This window comes from Melozone crissalis, unplaced genomic scaffold, assembly GCF_028551555.1.
Source record: "Melozone crissalis strain CALT ecotype California unplaced genomic scaffold, PUWL_Pcris_2 ptg000005l_1, whole genome shotgun sequence".
Classification (NCBI taxonomy): domain Eukaryota; kingdom Metazoa; phylum Chordata; class Aves; order Passeriformes; family Passerellidae; genus Melozone; species Melozone crissalis.
Window position 1 is genome coordinate 44,443,895 of NW_026535783.1, and position 17,628 is coordinate 44,461,522.

At 36.5% G+C, this 17,628-nt stretch overlaps 1 protein-coding gene across 22 annotated transcripts in view; it reads left to right on the forward strand.

Moving 5' to 3' along the window:
• The window catches only part of PTPRD (protein tyrosine phosphatase receptor type D), a 1,150,230-nt gene that overhangs the window by 508,417 nt on the left and 624,185 nt on the right, over positions 1–17,628 (forward strand). For all 22 annotated transcript variants that reach the window (XM_054282388.1, XM_054282398.1, XM_054282418.1 and 19 more), the window contains exon 7: positions 17,140–17,195. The gene's annotated coding sequence lies outside the window, so the exon portion shown is untranslated. The remainder of the gene's footprint in view (positions 1–17,139; positions 17,196–17,628) is intronic.

Sequence of the window (17,628 nt, forward strand, 5' to 3'; positions counted from 1 at the left end):
TGAAATTTGAAGCACAAAGAGTCTGTGAGCCAGAAACCCTCATGGATTAAGATTATCCTTTTTTTCAGTTGAATGATACCTCCCTTTAATGATCTGAGGATTTTTATCACGGTCTTTCTGAATCCTGCCCTGCCTCTTTCCCTTCTGCACCCAGAAGGCACTGTTTCTTTGGAAGAGCACTGTCAAAACTTTTACTTACATTGGTTGCATCAGCCACACTTTGCAAATCCCACAGAGAGGCACAGAGACCTTTGGTGTACTAAACAGAAAGGGCTTTTGGAGCTCTGCCCTGGTGGTAGAGACAGTGGCTTGCCAGTCAGCAGGCATTGTAAGTAACTCCAGGTTGCGTTTGTAATGTCACAGGTACTGTACTTGTCATGTGAAATTATAAGTGACAGTTGATGAGGAACCTGAAGTGGTGAAATGATTGAAAGCACACCTGTGATCATATTATCAATAAAAATTAAAATTGCCTGTCTCAACTGACTTCTGCTGTCATGTACTGTGCACCATTTCCATGGTAATAAAACATTCATGCTGCTTATGTTAGTTTTAGATAATGTATTCTCCTCAGGTGTATGTTTTTTATCATCTTCCATTTTACCGTATGAATGCTGACGTTGTAGGTGATTGCAGATGTGCCATAATCCTTAGTTTCCACAAATAGTCTCTCCCTTCCCACTCCTGCTACTCAGGTATTTATAGCTCTGTCACAAAGCCATTGATTGAATGGTGTAGTTGCCAGTATATTCAGTTTCTTTGAAAAGACTTAGTAGATGAATTGATATAGATAAAAATAATATGAAAGGCTTATCTAATGTAGAACATTCATTCCTAGACTTCAATTCTTTATGACAAATGTATTTTTAATTGACCATGCCATTTAAATGCACTTTTTCAGAATGTTTATTTAGAAGTTAGTGGGAAGACTAAGTACTTAAAATAACCAATACTTTATGATACATACCTTTTTTCTTTTAAAAAATATGTTGATTAAACTCACCACTGATGATACTGTTCTGACCATCCTGAACCCCCTCCCTGTCCTCTGTATGCCTTTGTACATCTTCTGTAAGGATCTGTTCCATGATCATTGCAGGGAGAAGGGTGAAGCTGACAGCTCAGGAGTTCCCAGGGTTCTGCTTCCTACCTTTTTAAAAGATGGGTACAGTGTGTCCTGTTCTTCAGTCGCCTGGGACTTCATCAGGCTGTCATGCTTATCATGGAGCTTATCTTGTCAACAATATGAACCAATGCCCTCAGGTATCTGGGATACATTTCATCTTGTCCCATAGACTGACAAACTTTCAGGTTCCTCAGGTGGTCAGGAACCTGATCTTTACTTACAACGGGAAGATTTTAGCTCCCCCATCCTTGTCTTGTCCACCTGAGAGGTGTGCAAAGAGACATTATCTTCTGTAAGCAGTTGCTGAAGACTGAGGTGAAATAGGTTTTGATTACTTCAACCTTCTTATCCATTTTGACTCACTGGCTAGCCTTTTTCTGGTTCATATAATTATAGAAATCTTGTTATTCTTTGGTGGCCTTGCCAGTTTCAGCTCCGGATTTGCTGCGGCCTTCCTGATCCCATCCTTATACAACCAGACTGAGCCCCTGTATTCTACCCTGGATTCCTGTTCATGAATCCACTGCCTGTGGATTTGCTTCTTGCCCACTAGCTTGACCAAAAGTTCCTTTCTCAAAGGCATGTCAGTGTCCTTCCTTTCTTGCCCAAATTTTTTTTCCTCTGCAGAGCTAATTCTTATGTTCTAGCTGCTTCTTTGTCACTGAGGGTAGTTTTCCAGGATGTTCCTACTGACTAAGTCCTTGAAGAGCTGGAATTTTACTTTCCTGATGTTCAGAATATTTATTTTATTTTTCACCTGACACATATCCCTCAGGACTGCAAACTCCACTGATGTATGATCACTTCAGCTCAGGCTGCCTCCCATCTTGACATTGAAACACTGGTGACCACTAGATCCAGTATTGTGTCCCCTCTGGTGGGTATGTTTGCTATCTGGAATAGTACTTAAGAGTTTATCGTCCATGCATTCTGGGAGTCTCCTAAATTTCCTACTCCTGTCATGCTACATTTTCAGCAGAGGTCAGGGTGGCTGAAGTCCCCCAGCAGGTTGACAGCCTGTGCGCTGGAGCAAGAAGGCTTTGCCAATAGGCTCTTGTTTTAGAGGGCTCCCCATCCACCCATCCTCTCATCCCCATCTGAATGCCTGTAGCCTTTGACAGCTGTACTGCAGGGATGAGATTTGTCTCACCAATATTCAGTAATGTCAACAAGATCATTATTTTCTGGTGGCTCCAAGCTCCTCCTGTTTGTTGCCTGTGCTGTATATATTGGTGTAAAGGCATCTCAGCTGAGCTGAGACATGTTGTCTTCTTAGAGGAACATCCCTTAATTCCTTTGAGATATTTCCCTGGTATTTCCCTGTTGGTTTCTGTTACCGCAGGACCCCTTCCTCATCTTCATACAATTTCAAGCATGGTCCAGTGTGACTAGCACATCTCAGAGTCATCAGCAAGGCACACTCACCAGCACTCTGTCCCTCTAATCTAGATCTGTCATGCTGCAACTGTCCAAGAGCTCTATTATCTCCTCTCCCATCACACCTACTTTTTAAAGCCATGAAGCCATATATTAATAGACAAGGCCTGTCTTTTTTCCCTGTCAATACTTGCAAAACTTTTAATCTACTCCTTTCAGCCTGGCAGGATGAGGATACGGGACTCTCACATCTCAGAATTTTTCTGGTGTCTGGTTCTCCCAGACCAGAGTTTCACCCCCCCATCTCATCTTTAGAGTCTGTGACACTTCATAACCATTCTACCTACTCTCTCTGTCACCAGGCAAACCAGACTAACCACCTGGTCACACGGTTGTTGTCTCTACTACTGCCCCATGCCAGCACCAGTCTCTGGGACTCCCTGTAAACTGGACAATTATGTTTTTTCCTGGGTGCTTCATTTGTGTCACCACATCTTTTCTCATGAGTGCTGAAGATATGGCTAGCCATCAAGCGGAAAACATTCCTGCGTTTCTTCCAAGGGTGTGGTGACCATCAGCTGAGATGATCTCTAGTCTGGTGGGTGAATGTGCCCTTGCTGTGCAATCTGACACGTGCTCGGCCACACCACACACCGTTTGCCTGCTCTGCTCACTGTGCTCCTGCTCACTCATGCTCGCCAGAGGCTACTTTTGGATCACTACAGGGTGTATGCTCTTGCTCCTGTCCTGGCTTGTGTAGAAGAGTCAGAGCTGCCTCTCCTCAGGGCTCTAATGCTTTCCACTCAAGGGTCTTGAGTGCCACTCTCATCACTAATTTCGAGGTCTTGCTGATTCTCCCTGCAATGTGATCTTTGACTCCAGACCATGTCTGCTGGAGAAATTCACCTTAGAGTCATTGAAATGTGTTTAATACTGCAAACTTATAAAAGAAAAAAATAATTCTTGATGTATGCAAACATACATAGTCTTGTGGTGAAACTGAATAAGGCATATTTAGTGGTGTCCTGTCTAATAGATTCATATTTCTTTCATGACAGTTGTAGCTGTGCTATGAGGTTTGAGAAAGACAGAGAAATTCACATATGTGAGTCTGAATTTTAACTCTTCACTTTTCAGATATTGAGCATGTCTTCTTAACTCGCAAAACTCTGAAAACTAGAGGCAATTTATCTCCTACAAGATGAAGTCCTTAGTTACTCCAATGTTCTCCTTGATGACTTTTTTTCTTCAGTAATCTTTTGGTTGTAAAAATGTAATAATTTGTAATAAAGATTGCTGGCCAAAATATGTTTCACTATCATTAAACTTCCATCTAATTTTTGTTTCCATCAACCTTTCTTCCTCTTTTTACAAATGTCAAGTAGTTATATAAGAGAAATTAATAGCCTCCAAATATCACCTTTTTAGAAGCTTGTAAACTTCATCTTACTGTAAAAGAAATTTATTTAATGAGTAACTTTAACTTTTTTCTGAGTCAAAAGTAACTTATTTGAAATTAGTATGCATTATCTAATACTGTAAGATATAACAGGGGGAACTTAACAGGACATTAACTTCTGAAACTTGACATCAAAGAATGACTGGATAGTCACCAAACCCATCATTGATGACGAATCCTACATCCTCTGTATTTATAAAATCATGAAGAATAAATAATATTTTTTTTAAACTCACACATCTCAGTTAGTAATACCAGAATTTTCAAAATTAATTATGATAGCTCAACAGAATTCTAACTTTTAAGGGGACTATTTAAGAGAATGTTGAACTTCATATTTCCTGAGAATAAATGCAGCACTCTTTATCATGAACATGGTGTCAAAACTCTAAAATGCCAAAGCTCAGTTTTATTTGAGTAGGTTTGAGAAATTCAATGAAAGGAAAAATATATGATCTAGTAAGATCATAAGAGTCTAAATCTATGGGAAAAGGGTAAAAGACAAAATAGGATAATGAATAAAGGCCATAAATCAGAACTAACTCAACAGAAAACAAGCTTCCACTGAGTATTTTCTATTCATGGGACAAAGAATGGGGAGGTTATGATAGCAAGATTCTTTTATTATTAATATAAATAGATGAAAATTAATTTCTTTTAGAATTGATGCATTATATGGGAGGAAAAAAATTTGCTCCATTCAAATTTTTGCTATTTCCCTAAGTTTTGAATTATGCTTCTTTGAAATCAAAGATCAGTAACTGCATATTTTTCATTTTTATTTGTCCTTAAGTTTAATTCACAGTGTAACAAACTGATATTAGGGAATCTGTCTTTGTTAAGAGACTAATATTGCATTTCCTATTAAGTACCAATAAATAAAAAAGTGAATTATTTTATATTCATCTAATTTAGAGCTTTCCCAATCAAAATTTCACTCTGTTTAGATAGTAGACTTGTAAATAAGTTGCATGTACAAACATTTAAGTCAACAGGTTAGATTTCCAGCATTCTTTTACAGGAAGAGAGAAATGTAAGGGGGATCCAGAAGGATATTTGAGCTTCATGATAAATATCTCCAGAAATGTCTCATTTTTGAGCCATCTCAATGATTCTCTGATTCAGTCTTCAGTTTTTGACAAATCTTACCACTTCTTTCTTTCTCCACACTTCTGCTGGGCCCTAAAATGTTTTCAGTTTTTATGTGTACTTACTACAGCAGTGAATATTGAGTGAGATGCTGTCATGGTTTGACACTGACCCAATACCAGGCACTCATCAGAATTGTTCACTCTCCCTCCCCTGCTATAGCTGGACAGAGGAGGGAAAAGGGAAAAAAATTAACAAAGCCTTCATGAGTGAGAAAAGGACCAGGAGAAATATTTCAAGGGCAAAGCAGGCTCAGTTTAAGTTACAAACTGAATTTATTACTAAAAGAATCAGAGGAGGATAATGAGAAGTGAAATAAGCCCTTGAAACACCTTTTCCCTGCCAGGGTCTCCCCACATCCCACAGACAGCACAGTGAGACAGGGCATGGGGTTTTGATCAGTTCACCACCCAAGATTTCCCTCTGCTGCTCAGGCAGAAAATCCTTCCCCTGTGAGGCCATGGCGTCCCTTCCCATGGGAGACAGTTCTCCATGAACTTCTCCAGTGTAAGTCCAACCTCATGGGCAGACAGTCCTCCCAAAACTACTGTGACATGGCTCTCTTTCCATGGGGTGCAGTCCTCCAAGGACAGGCTGCTCCACCCGGGAAGCAGGGACCCTCTCTCTCCACCAGGTCTCCCACTGGATCACAGCCCCCTCCAGACATCTACGTGCTCCAGCATGGGCACCCTGCCATGGACCTCTGCATCCCTCATGGATCCCCAGGGGCTGCAGGGGCACAGCTGCTTCACCATGGCCTGCAGAGGAATCTTGGCTCTGGTGCCTGGAGCACCTCCTCCCCTCGCCTCCTTCTGCACTGACTGAAGTGTCACCATGTTGTTTCCCTCACATGTTCTCACCTCCTCCTCTACTCTGTCTAGGAGTAAAAAACCTGTGACTTTGTTTTGATTTTCTTCTTAAATATGTAATCACAGAGGTGTTACCAACCTCTCTCATTGGCCCAGCTTTGGCCAGTACCATGTCCATCTTCAGAGCCATCAGGGATTGGCTCTGCTGGACATGGTTGAAGCTTCTGCAGCTTCTCACTGGAGGTGTCTTTGTGGCCCCTTACACACACATGCTCTGGATCTTGTTCTCTAAAGAATAACACTACAAAAGCTTTCAAATATAGTCACATGGCCAAGTCACGGTCAAAAAATTGTTAGGTGCATTTTTGGGTTTGTATCATTATGTGTTGTGCATAAATTTTCTTTTGTGTCCATCATGTTTACCATCTTTTCTTGTGCTTAAGGTTCCTTTCTAATTAATAACAAAAATAAAGCCAACACTGCCCTGCATTCTTAGGAAAAACTTCTGACTTCTTTGAAGAATTGTAGTTAAAGAAGCCATGTTCTCTTTTTCACTTTACCAATCTTCCTTGTCAGGCAGCTGATATCTTTTCTGAATCATAAGTTTCAGGAGCTGTAGCTTAGTGTTTGGGCTCACAATTAGGGTTTACTATATGATGCTAGATTAAATATAATAATGTCCTTTAACATTTCCCCAGATTACAAAGGTTACAAATAATAGGCATGGATCATGGGGCAGACCTGTTGATGATTTAGTAAAGGAAAAAGCTAATTTTCTCTTGAGGGAGAGAAAATGTTAAACAATTGTGTTTCCTATTCTCATTTGCTGTTCTTCTCACCATTGTTGCTGCAACAATGTTCTTGAAATTGAATTTTCTGTCTGTGTTATTAAGTGTTCCTGTCCAGTAGCCGTGAGATATATCTGCAGCTGGTGGAAATGGTTCAAAACTAAAATTGTGAAAATTGTGAGTGTCATGCCACAGTGAGCATCTACTTCAGTTTTGTCTGAAGTAGACAAGGAAATACAAAAAGTTTAAATGTAGAAATCTATTGTGTAATCCTTTACTTTTATCCTTAAATGTAGAAATTAGTCTAGTCTTAATACAGAAACTATACACTCTTACCTAATTAACAGTCTCAAAAAGTATTTTGTGGTTGATTCTCCTAATAATGTTTTCCACATTTATTTCAATCTGCAGAAATGTATGCACTTGGATTTCCTAAAATTGAGCCAAACAAGCTGCAAAATCACATGTAATTCTCTCTATTCAGAAGAGTAACAGATCAGTTATGTTATTTGGTCACTCTATAATGTCATATAGCAAACTTATTTTATTTAATTTTCCAAGATGGTGAGCTGTAATTAATTAATATCTTATATAATAATTATGCATTATTTCCCATGCTGAAGACACAAGCCTGATATCATAGATTACCATTATCACTAGTTAAGATACATGTAAATACTCATTTCTATTTTAGAAGGCTAGCACATTTACTCTCATATTTGCAGTCAAACTTGGTAAGGAAGAGCATTCATGAATTTTAAAAAGTGGTTATGTCCTTCACTGTTTTCCTATAAAGAACTGTATGTGTATTCTCTTTCTTTATAACTGTTTCAAGGGAGAGCATTTAAAAAATAAATTTTATGGTTTTGTGGTCTGGAAGGTCTCGTGTGTAGTTATTTAGTAATTTCATGTGATGTAGAATTTATTTAATAACTGAATTTCACATTAAGATAAGTTTTTCTTTTGTTGGATAAATTTTTTCTTCAAAGTGCCAACATTATTGTGAGAGAGTTCACCATCTTGATAAGAATTTTTAGTTCTCATCCCATAAATTTTTTTCTGCATTTTCAAAATAGGATTAATCAAAAAGATGTTTTTTGTCTAAACATTAAAGTTCATATAACATATACATGAGCAATTGTGACTTCTATTATATCAAAACATGCTTTTTTGGTTTATTAATTTGCATATATTTAATTTCTACAAACTCTTTGTCATTAGTTATTCTATTTGAGTTGAAATGTGCCACATTAAAAAAAGTGTTAAATATATTTCATATAGCAGACTTTCTATTACTTTGCTATAGGAAATAAACAGCATCATTTTTTTCTGCCATCACGTGTTGTGTATAACATGATAAATCAGGGAACAAGAAGTCACTAACAGGAAAGAAAACTATTTCCAGGAAACTTTGGGTGTTTTTAATAAAGTTTTTGCACCTCCTTCTTTAATCACCATGTATTCCTTTATGTCTATAAAATGTAGGTACGAAATGTATCACAGGAAGAAGTGCTTGTGGACATATGTGTAATTTTGCAGTGGTTTTGATTTTAATGAAAATAAAATGGAGTAGGAAAATAATATACAGAATAGGAAAAAGACAAAACTTTTCAAGCAGTGCAAGACAGATAAGGCCAAAAGAGGGAAATCATGGTTGTAATCTTATTCTAAAACATGCAACAGGCCCACCCACTGAAGATACAGTGAGACAATGTGTACAGCCCTACTCCCTTGTTTATCTCCTCTCTCTTTTAATAGATACTGACACATTCAGAGTCTACAATTTTGGTGTTTCTCTTAAATCAGGCAGAAAGATCATTAATATATAAATAAATAATAACATTTTTCTTCTTTTTTTTTCTGAGATTAGGAAATGCTTGCTTACCCAAATAAAGAATATTTTATCTTTAGAATATCTGAGGTTTTTTAGGTATCTAGAAAAATCATAGAATTATTATGAATTTTCAACGATGCTAATATAGCAATCAGTCATTGTTCATGAATGTTATTCAGCAAAATTAATACATACATCAAACCAAATTTGTGGAAGTAAAATTGTCCACTTAGATGACCTGTTGAAATCTATTTTCATCCTACGCAAAGTATTTGTTTAATCCACTGCATGCAACAATCCTCTATAGTTTCCAAATAAAATTTTAAAAATCTTACCTTCTGGATGGAACTACTGTTGCCGCTATCATTTGGAACTACTATTATTTGACAGAAACAGTAATATTGTGGATCCAGTTATACAGGAATTTGACTATAATGGGATCTAAAATACTTCTATGGTAGTCAAATATATATAAATATTATTTGAGAAGACATAGTATGATCTAAGAGTCTTGTAAGGATTTCAGGAGGGAAAAAAGTTCATTTCCTCTATTTTCTAGAGCAAAGCAAAAGTTTCTGTACCTATTAAAATGTAGGATTGAGTCTTGAGCTCAACTGAGAGCAAATCTGAAGAAAATTACTTCTGTATTGGAAGAAGAGGAAATGATTTGGTTTCTTTTTATCACCAGATTGAATTTAAGCATCTAACCCCTGTCTAAAACTTCTGAAAGTGTTTGAGGGTTAGAAAGTCCAGGAAGGAAAACATCCATGATTAAAAGGCATACAAGGAAGGCTCACATGTTTTGTCACAAGTTAATATATGTTTAGCACATTCTTAAACATATTACTTATATCATATATGGAAAATAATGCCCCACAACTTGAAAAAAAGTCAGTTAAGGTTTGCTGTAAAACCCGAATTTGAACTGATTCAGTGTGTGTAAATCATTTGTCATGGACAGCACTCAGTTACATAGTGATGTCTTTTAATCACACTTGTCACAAAGGATGATTAATTCTGTATTTCTTATCTTTTGGCTAACAATACAAAACACTTACAGTATAAATTGCAGAAATGTGAGCCATCTATCTGACAAATGCATTTAGTGACAGCTCTGCTCTGAACCTATACAGAGCTATAAAGCTCTGTGAGGAAAAAATAAACCCATGGGCATCAAAAATCAATTGCTCAAAATTAGCTGATTCTTTATAATTTTGCCTATAAGCCCTCTCCCTTACTTTCCCATTTACATTGCCTTATCTCATTAGACTACTCCGGAGATCTGCTACTTAATATTTGTAAAGATCTAGGATCTTACCAAAAAAAAAAACTTCAGAGAATTCCATAGGAGAGTTCATCATTCTGCCTTCAGATAAAAATTTGAATAATCTTCAATAACAAAGGGCACTGAATAATATACTGGGAAATACTAAATAATTACTCAACAGATAACAGCCAGATATAATTAATTGCAAGATTTCCTGTTCATCTCTGAATATACTTTAAGAAAAATAAACAAGCTTCTGAATATCTGGATAACAGGTAAATATTTTTTTTCTCCAATTACGGAGTTAGTTTAGATAGGATACTCTGTCTCAGGCAAAGCTTACTTTAAAATATATACATAATCAAATTACTAAATTTGGTTCCCTAACTTTACAACAGTCTTGCTTCATAAAATAAATTTTTACATGCAATATTTTCATGAAATGTTCCTATGAAAAGAGTAGTTGAGTTATACAAGATATGCCTACCTAACTATTGATTAGTGATGTACTCAAATTTCTCTTCCACCTTTCTAAAAATTTATGACCTGCCATTGTGAAAATGTTGGCATTTTTAGAAGAGAAGCTTGAACTAGTAAGTTTTTAATTAACTTTTTTATGCCTTTTTTTGGAATTAATGGAATTCTATTTTCCATTAATGTAAGCTTCAAATAAACATGAATACCTGGACTAAAAAATACTTTGATGTTTTGTTTTTAAAAACTCAGTGAGGGCATAGCTGTAAACACCAGGAGTGTTTCTGCTCATCAGTGAAATAAGAAACAACTCCTTTTTGCAGTGTTTCTTCATTAATAATTATTCAGGCTTTCATGAGACTCCTCATGCTTTATGAGAAATAATATTATAGAACACTATAAGCCAGCAAGATTTGTAAAACAGTGTTATCTGAAATGATGTAGCAATACTAAAACTTTTATTTTTGTATATTATGAAAGACATGTTATAACCTAACAAACTGCTAACAAAAAATTTTGTAAGTAATTTTGTAGCATTATCTGTAGTAAAGAAAGTTTATATCTTGAGTGTTCAGGAAAAAAAATCCAATAATTTTTGATTTAGAGAAACAATCTGACAGAGAAAGACTTGGATGAAAACAACTTATCAGCAGACCTCTTGGGAAATTCTATCATGGAAGAGTTTACTAAGGAATGAGGCATACTGTATCAGAAACAAGCCTTTCAGCCAAGAACAGGGAAGTTTATAAAATAAATTTCTATACCTTAATTGGAAGACAATAGCTTGAAACAGGAAATAACAAATAAAATTCTTTGGGGCTATGTAGAAGTTCAGACAGGATGATTAGAAAGCTTCCCTAGGGCTGAAAAGTTTTTGAACCATTTCTCAAAGCACAGACCTTTTAGTTCACTGTGTTTCAGCCAAACATTTTCTAATAAGTTTCTTATAAGCAGATTTTGCAAGAATGCTCATGTCTACTTTGACACTGCTCCCATGGATGCATCCTGATGCTCAGTGAAGCAGCATTAAGCTCATACTGAGTGCTCCTGAGAGTTCTATCTTGAAGAAGAATAAGGAACATTTGAATAGTTAATTTGAGAATTTAGGTATCATTTTTATGCTACTTTTAAACTTATGTTATGGTCATTTTGAGGATTTAAATTTTATTTGCATTATAGTATCATAAAAAACCAAAATATTTTCACGTTGGAGATAACTTCTCTTGTAATCATCTCTTACTGTCTAATATGACCACCAGAGACTGGTGATTAATAGAAGGATAAACTGGAATAGGAATAAATTAATCATCATGTAAGTTTACTAATATTCAGCTACATTTTTTCTTTCTGATCAAAATAGCTCAGTCTTTTGGAAAGGCAATCCCCTTAGAATCACCAGAAGGAAAATGCAACCTCCTAAAAGTTTTTGAGAGGATGAATGTGTTGCACTTCCTTCTAGTATAAACATTTAAAAGAAGATGAGTGGAATATATCTACCAAATATTGTTTTAAACTTGATTTGGATTTTCATCTGATCCAGTATCAGTCTTTGTTGTATGCTTCTTTCTATCAACAGTATCTTGTTTTTACCAATTCTAAGTTGGTTTTTTTTTAAAGTGTTGGCTTCACCAAAATTCCAAATGAAAAATAATAAAATTGTATAAAAAGCCCATAATTTATGCATGCTTACTTTTTCTATTGATATATCTTTCATATTTCTCTAAATAATGAGTAAGAAGTTGTGAAATATTTGCTCCATGGTGTAGTATGTAGTGTTTTCTGTACTTTTGGGATTTTTGGGTTTTGTTCTTTAGTATTTAGGTTTTTTCTTTATTTTTTGCATTGTTTTGCTCTGCTTTTTAATCCACTGTAAATTCCTATACCTAATTCCCTATACCTAGAAGTTTAAAAATTCTTCTGGTAAGTTACAAGCCTCAGGTCTATGCATTAATCTTCTCTGTATTAATATGACTATATGGCTGGTCTATACATAATAGAATGGTTAATCTTCTCTGGAACTGTTCTTTTACAGTTTGAATTAAAGCTATTTATTTATAATCATGTTATCTAATTTTTGAAAAACGTTTTTGACTTCACTGAGTTTGAGTTTTTAGCAGTATTTAGAATACATATATACTCATGAAAGGTTATTAAAATTCAGCTGAAAATATCTTGAGTTTTTCTTCACATTTATTGCAAGGTTAAATCAGAAATTTTATGAGTGTGTAAATGGAAAAACTTACACAGCAACTAACAGATCCTTATCTATCTATCATTTATTGAATTGTGGTCTGAATTCAAGATTTTTTTCTGATGCTGTCTAAATCAGATTACGAAACTTGTGGTAGGCCTAAAAAAGGATTTTGGAAACAATTCTAGTAATACTACTCTAAATAACAGTACACACTGGACTTCAGAATATTTTGTCAAAACTGTACAAATACAAAACTGTATTACTTTTGGATTAATTTATGCCTTTTATCTCATTTATCTGTGAGATATCATTTATATCATTTATATGCCATTTATCTCATTTATTATTCTTTAAGCTGGCCCTGAGCCTAGCCTTACAACCCCTGGAGTAAAAAGGCACTCAGGAATCTGATACTGAGTTTACTATTTATCAGCACCTTCCTTTGGTACAACAGTTGGTAGTGCTTTCCAGTTCCATCTGCTTCTTATACCTATCTCGAGTTACATTTAAAATTTTGTCATTGGCAAAATTTATTATAAGACAAGAACTTATAGTGAGTTAAGACTTGCTGACAAAAAATTTTAACCATATAGCTATAACAGTCCAGAGAAGGACAATGAAGGTGGTAAAGGGGCTGGAGCATAATTCTTGGGAGTAATGGCTGAGGGATCCTGGAGAAAAAGAGGCTGATATGATTGATCTCTACAACTACCTCAAACAAGTTTGAAGAATGGCAGGGGTCAGTCTCTTTCCCCAGGATAAGAAGAAATGGCCTCAAGTTGTGCCAAGAGAAATTTACATTAGTTATTAACATTAGTTATAACAAGTCTTCCCAAAATGAGTGGTAAAGCTATGAAATACACTACTCAGGAAAGTTGTAGAGTCTAGATGCATTGAAAAATTATGCAGATATGCAGGCAATTGAAAGCATGGCTAAGTGTGTGGAACACACTGGTGACACTGGTTGCTGGACTTGATGATCTTAAATGACTTTCCAACCGGAATGATTCTATGTTTCAGTGATTCTATGGATTAAAATTCAGTTACTGGCCTAAGTAACACAAACACAATTTTCCTATTAATGTGCTTTTCAAACCTTTTTTTCTCAATTTTTGTTGTTTAAATTCACATGGAATTGTTGCATTAGTAATATAATTTAAATTGCTAAGTCAGCGCCCTTTCTAGTTTATTTCCGGTGGTCCTCAGGACTTGTCCAGCCACTGCACATACAGAGCTGGAATTCCAACCCATGCAACAGTTATTTGGCTTGAGCCACAGGAAGCTCAACCACATCCTGGAACTCTTCATTTATAAGACATTTACAGGACTACCATGTCTTCCTGTTTTTTTCTTTTATGTTACATCATGATGCCAGAAAAATAAGACTTATCAACCTAATTTAAATTGACATGGAAACTTTCTCTGATTCAAAGCTCCCAACAATGCTTCCTTGAAATGCTGCTTAATTTTTACTTAGAATCATAGCATGGTTCAAGTTGGAAGGGGTCCTCAAGGATAGGTTAGTTCAACCATCCTGCCATGGGCAAGGACACCTTTCATTAGACCAGGTTGCTCAAAACACCTCATAACCTGGCCCTGAACTCTTCCAGGGATGGAGACTCCGCAGGTTCTCTGGGAGACCTGTTCCAGCATTTCACAATTCTCATAGTGAAGAATTCTTTCCTTATCACAAACTTAGATACAACACCTTTCTGTTTAAAGTCCTTCACTCTTGTCCTAAAAGTACATGCCCTTGTAAAAAGTCCCTCTCCATCTTTTCTGTAGGCCCCTTTAAGTGCTAGATGGATGTAGTAATGTCTCTCCAGAACCTGCTGTTCTTCAGACTATTCCAGCCCTTTGGTCATCTTTGTGGCCCTCCTCTGGATCTTCTACAGTATGTCCATGTCCTTCTTGTGTTGAGACCTCTAGACCTGGAGACAGTACTTCTGGTGGAGGTCTCACAAGAGCAGAGTAGAAGGAAAGCATCACCGCCATGACCAGCTGGCCATGCTCCTTCTGATGCAGACCAAGATTCTTTTGTTTTTCTGGTCCATTATCATGTATTATGTTGAGCTTCCCATCAACCAGCAGTCCTGAGTCCTTCTCTTTAACCCTTCTCTCAATCCATTTCTTGTATTTGTGTTTAGGATTGCCCAGACTCAGGTGCAGGACCTTCCATTTAGCCTTTTTGAGATTCCTGTGCCTCCTTTTGGCCATTCTCAAGCCTCTCAATCCCTCTGAATGGCATCCCTTCCCTTCAGTGTGTCAGTGTCATTGGCAAACTTTCCAAAGGTGTACTCAATCTCACTGCTCATGTTGCCAATAAAAATGTTAAATGGCACCATCCCAATACTAGCACCTGAGGAACACCACTGATATCCATCTGAACATCAAGCCATTGAACACAAGACTTTAAGTGCAACCACTCAGCCAATTCCCTGTTCACTGAGTGGTCTATCTGTCAAACCCAATTGACTCTCCAATTTAGAAAGTAAGTGTTGTATGGGACAGAGTCAAACACTTTGAACAACTACCATGTAGATTATGTCTGTTGCCTTTTCCAGGTTTTTCAAGCATGATTTACCCTTAGTGAAGCCTGGCTGGCTGTCACCAATCACCTCTTTATTTTACATCTACCTTGGAATAATTTTCAGAAGGATCTGTTCCACAATTATGCCAAGCACAGAAGCGAGACTGACCAGCCTGTACTTCCTTAGGTCTTCCCTTCTCACCTATTTAAAAACTGATGTTATCTTTCTCCTTTTTCTGGCAGTAGGAAATTCATCTGACTGTCACAACTTCTCATATATGTCAACTATACTGTAGCATAGCAACTTCAAGCATCAGTTTCCTCAAGACTTACAGAGGCCTCTAATCAAAGTTCAATGGACTTCAGGTTCCCTAGATGGTCTCAAACCTGATCTTATCATACAATGGGCTGCTCTTCATTCTCTAGTCCCTGCCTTTGCCTTTTTGACACAGTATCTGGAGCACTTGACAGTGATTACCAAAGCAAACATGTAATTAGAAACCTCAGTCTTCTCCACCTTGTGGGTAAACAGATCTCTCGATTTATTCCAGACAGACCCCCCATTTTGCCTAGTCTTACTTTTATCACCAATTCTTTTAGCTATTAGAATATTTTCTTGTTGCCATCACTGGCCAGATTTAATTTCACCAGGGTTTTAGCTTTCCTAACCTGATCCCTGTAATCTTGGATAGCTTCTTTGTATTCTTCCTAGAGTGCATGTCCTTTTTTCCATCCTCTGCAGGTTTCACTTTTGTGTCTGACTTCATCCAGAATCTCCTTTTTTATTAATGCAGGCCTCCTGGTATTTTTGCCTGATTTCCTTTTTGTTTGCATGCACCATTTCTGAGCTTGTAGAGGTGATTCTTGAATATTTATCATCCTTCTGGAGCCCTTCCTCCCTCCAAGGCTATATGCCACAGTATTCTACCAAGCAGATCCTTGATGCTAAAGATCTTCTCTCCTGGGGTCCAAGATAGATGAGCTTTTTGTGCGCCTTCCTTGCTGTCCCAAGAATCTTGACTCCTGGTGTATTGGGATATTTTGCTGGATAAAGGCCAGCAAAAAATGTTTTCAGAAGAAAAATTAACTATATTGACAACCTTATTTGCATTTTCCCTTTTCCCTTAGCTTGTCAATATGGTTAATTTTTCCTTTGAAAACTGGTTCCAGTAATATAATAAAACATATTTTGTTAGTTTCTTTGTGTGTTTTAAAACAAATAATTATTCCTACATAACATTTTTCAAAACTTTTGATACATATGGAATTTCTCCCCTGTGCTTTTCTTTTTTCCAAAATAACATAACTGTACTGTAAGTTTTTTGCATATTAGAAGACTGAAGTTCAAAACAATTTATTTACTTAGAAAAATAATTGAAGGGGCATGCAAAATACATGATAAAGTTTTTTGGTGATTTACTCAACACGTGCACGGTGGCAAACATTATCAATTGTGACTATGTTCATCAGCCAAAAGTGTTGATAAAATTTGAACTGGATCAAACAAGAATTTCTATATAGATATCCTTTACAGAGTTCCTTTTAAAAAATCATTATCAACTGTTCTGATTTGTGTGTAGCTATCTACTTCAAATGCATACGTGCACACTCAAACAGCTAGTTCTGAGCACCAGATTCACAACTCAAGTTCTGAGGCAAGTTCCATTTTATCCAAGCCAACCTTCAAATGCATAAGGCAGATTTGCAGATATTAAATTAACCTCTTAAACTAAATTTGTCTTCAATGTAGTGTAGTCTTGACACAGACTTTTGAGAGGTATAACAGTTGCTCAACGAAAGCAAGTACTTGGTGGAGATCAATTCTTAATTGTATACCCGTGTCTCTTGAGAAACTCCAGAAACTTTTGTCCCTATATCAATGATCCCTCCAAAAAGGGCTATGTTATGTGGGAAAGTGAATCCTGACTACTATCCTAGTTGAAACAGAAAAAGTGTGAGCCAGTGGAAAAAGAGATTCTTCAGTTTTCAGGCCACACTATCTTGCCTTGCTCACTTCCTTAAAACTGAAAGAAGATGATAATGGCCTATCTGTTTGACCCAAAAAATATACATGGTTCAACTAGGCTCCCTCATGGGGCACTTTTATAAAATGTTTATTTTTTTCTCCTCAGTGAATCTCTTTGCTCTTCTTCATACAACAGAACAGTGTCGCAGTATTTCCCTAAAGGTAAAATGTTGTTTTATTCCTTTGTTTGTAGTTATAGACCTTTCAAAAAGAAAACTTTTACTGAATGAGTTGCAGCTGGAGGTTTAATTTTCTGTCTGATAATTAACCTAGCCTCCTCTGGCACTTAATCAGATCATCACAGTTTATACTGAGCGCTGGCTGGCTTGTCTTTTTTCATCTTAGTTTAGCTAAGCTAGATGAGGAGAGCTTGGCATTGTATTTCAGCTAAATTCCACTTTCTTTCCCCGGATTACTGTATATATAAACACTCTCATTTGTATATATAAAAACTATCATTTGTGATCTGAAAATTTAGTAATAATTTTTATTTCTATTTCAAATTTGCTGGAAAATGTGGTGCATTCTCCTCTTGAAATGGAGTCCCATGGCTGTGCTTATACTTTCCATGTGTGTTGAAGAATTTATTAATAAG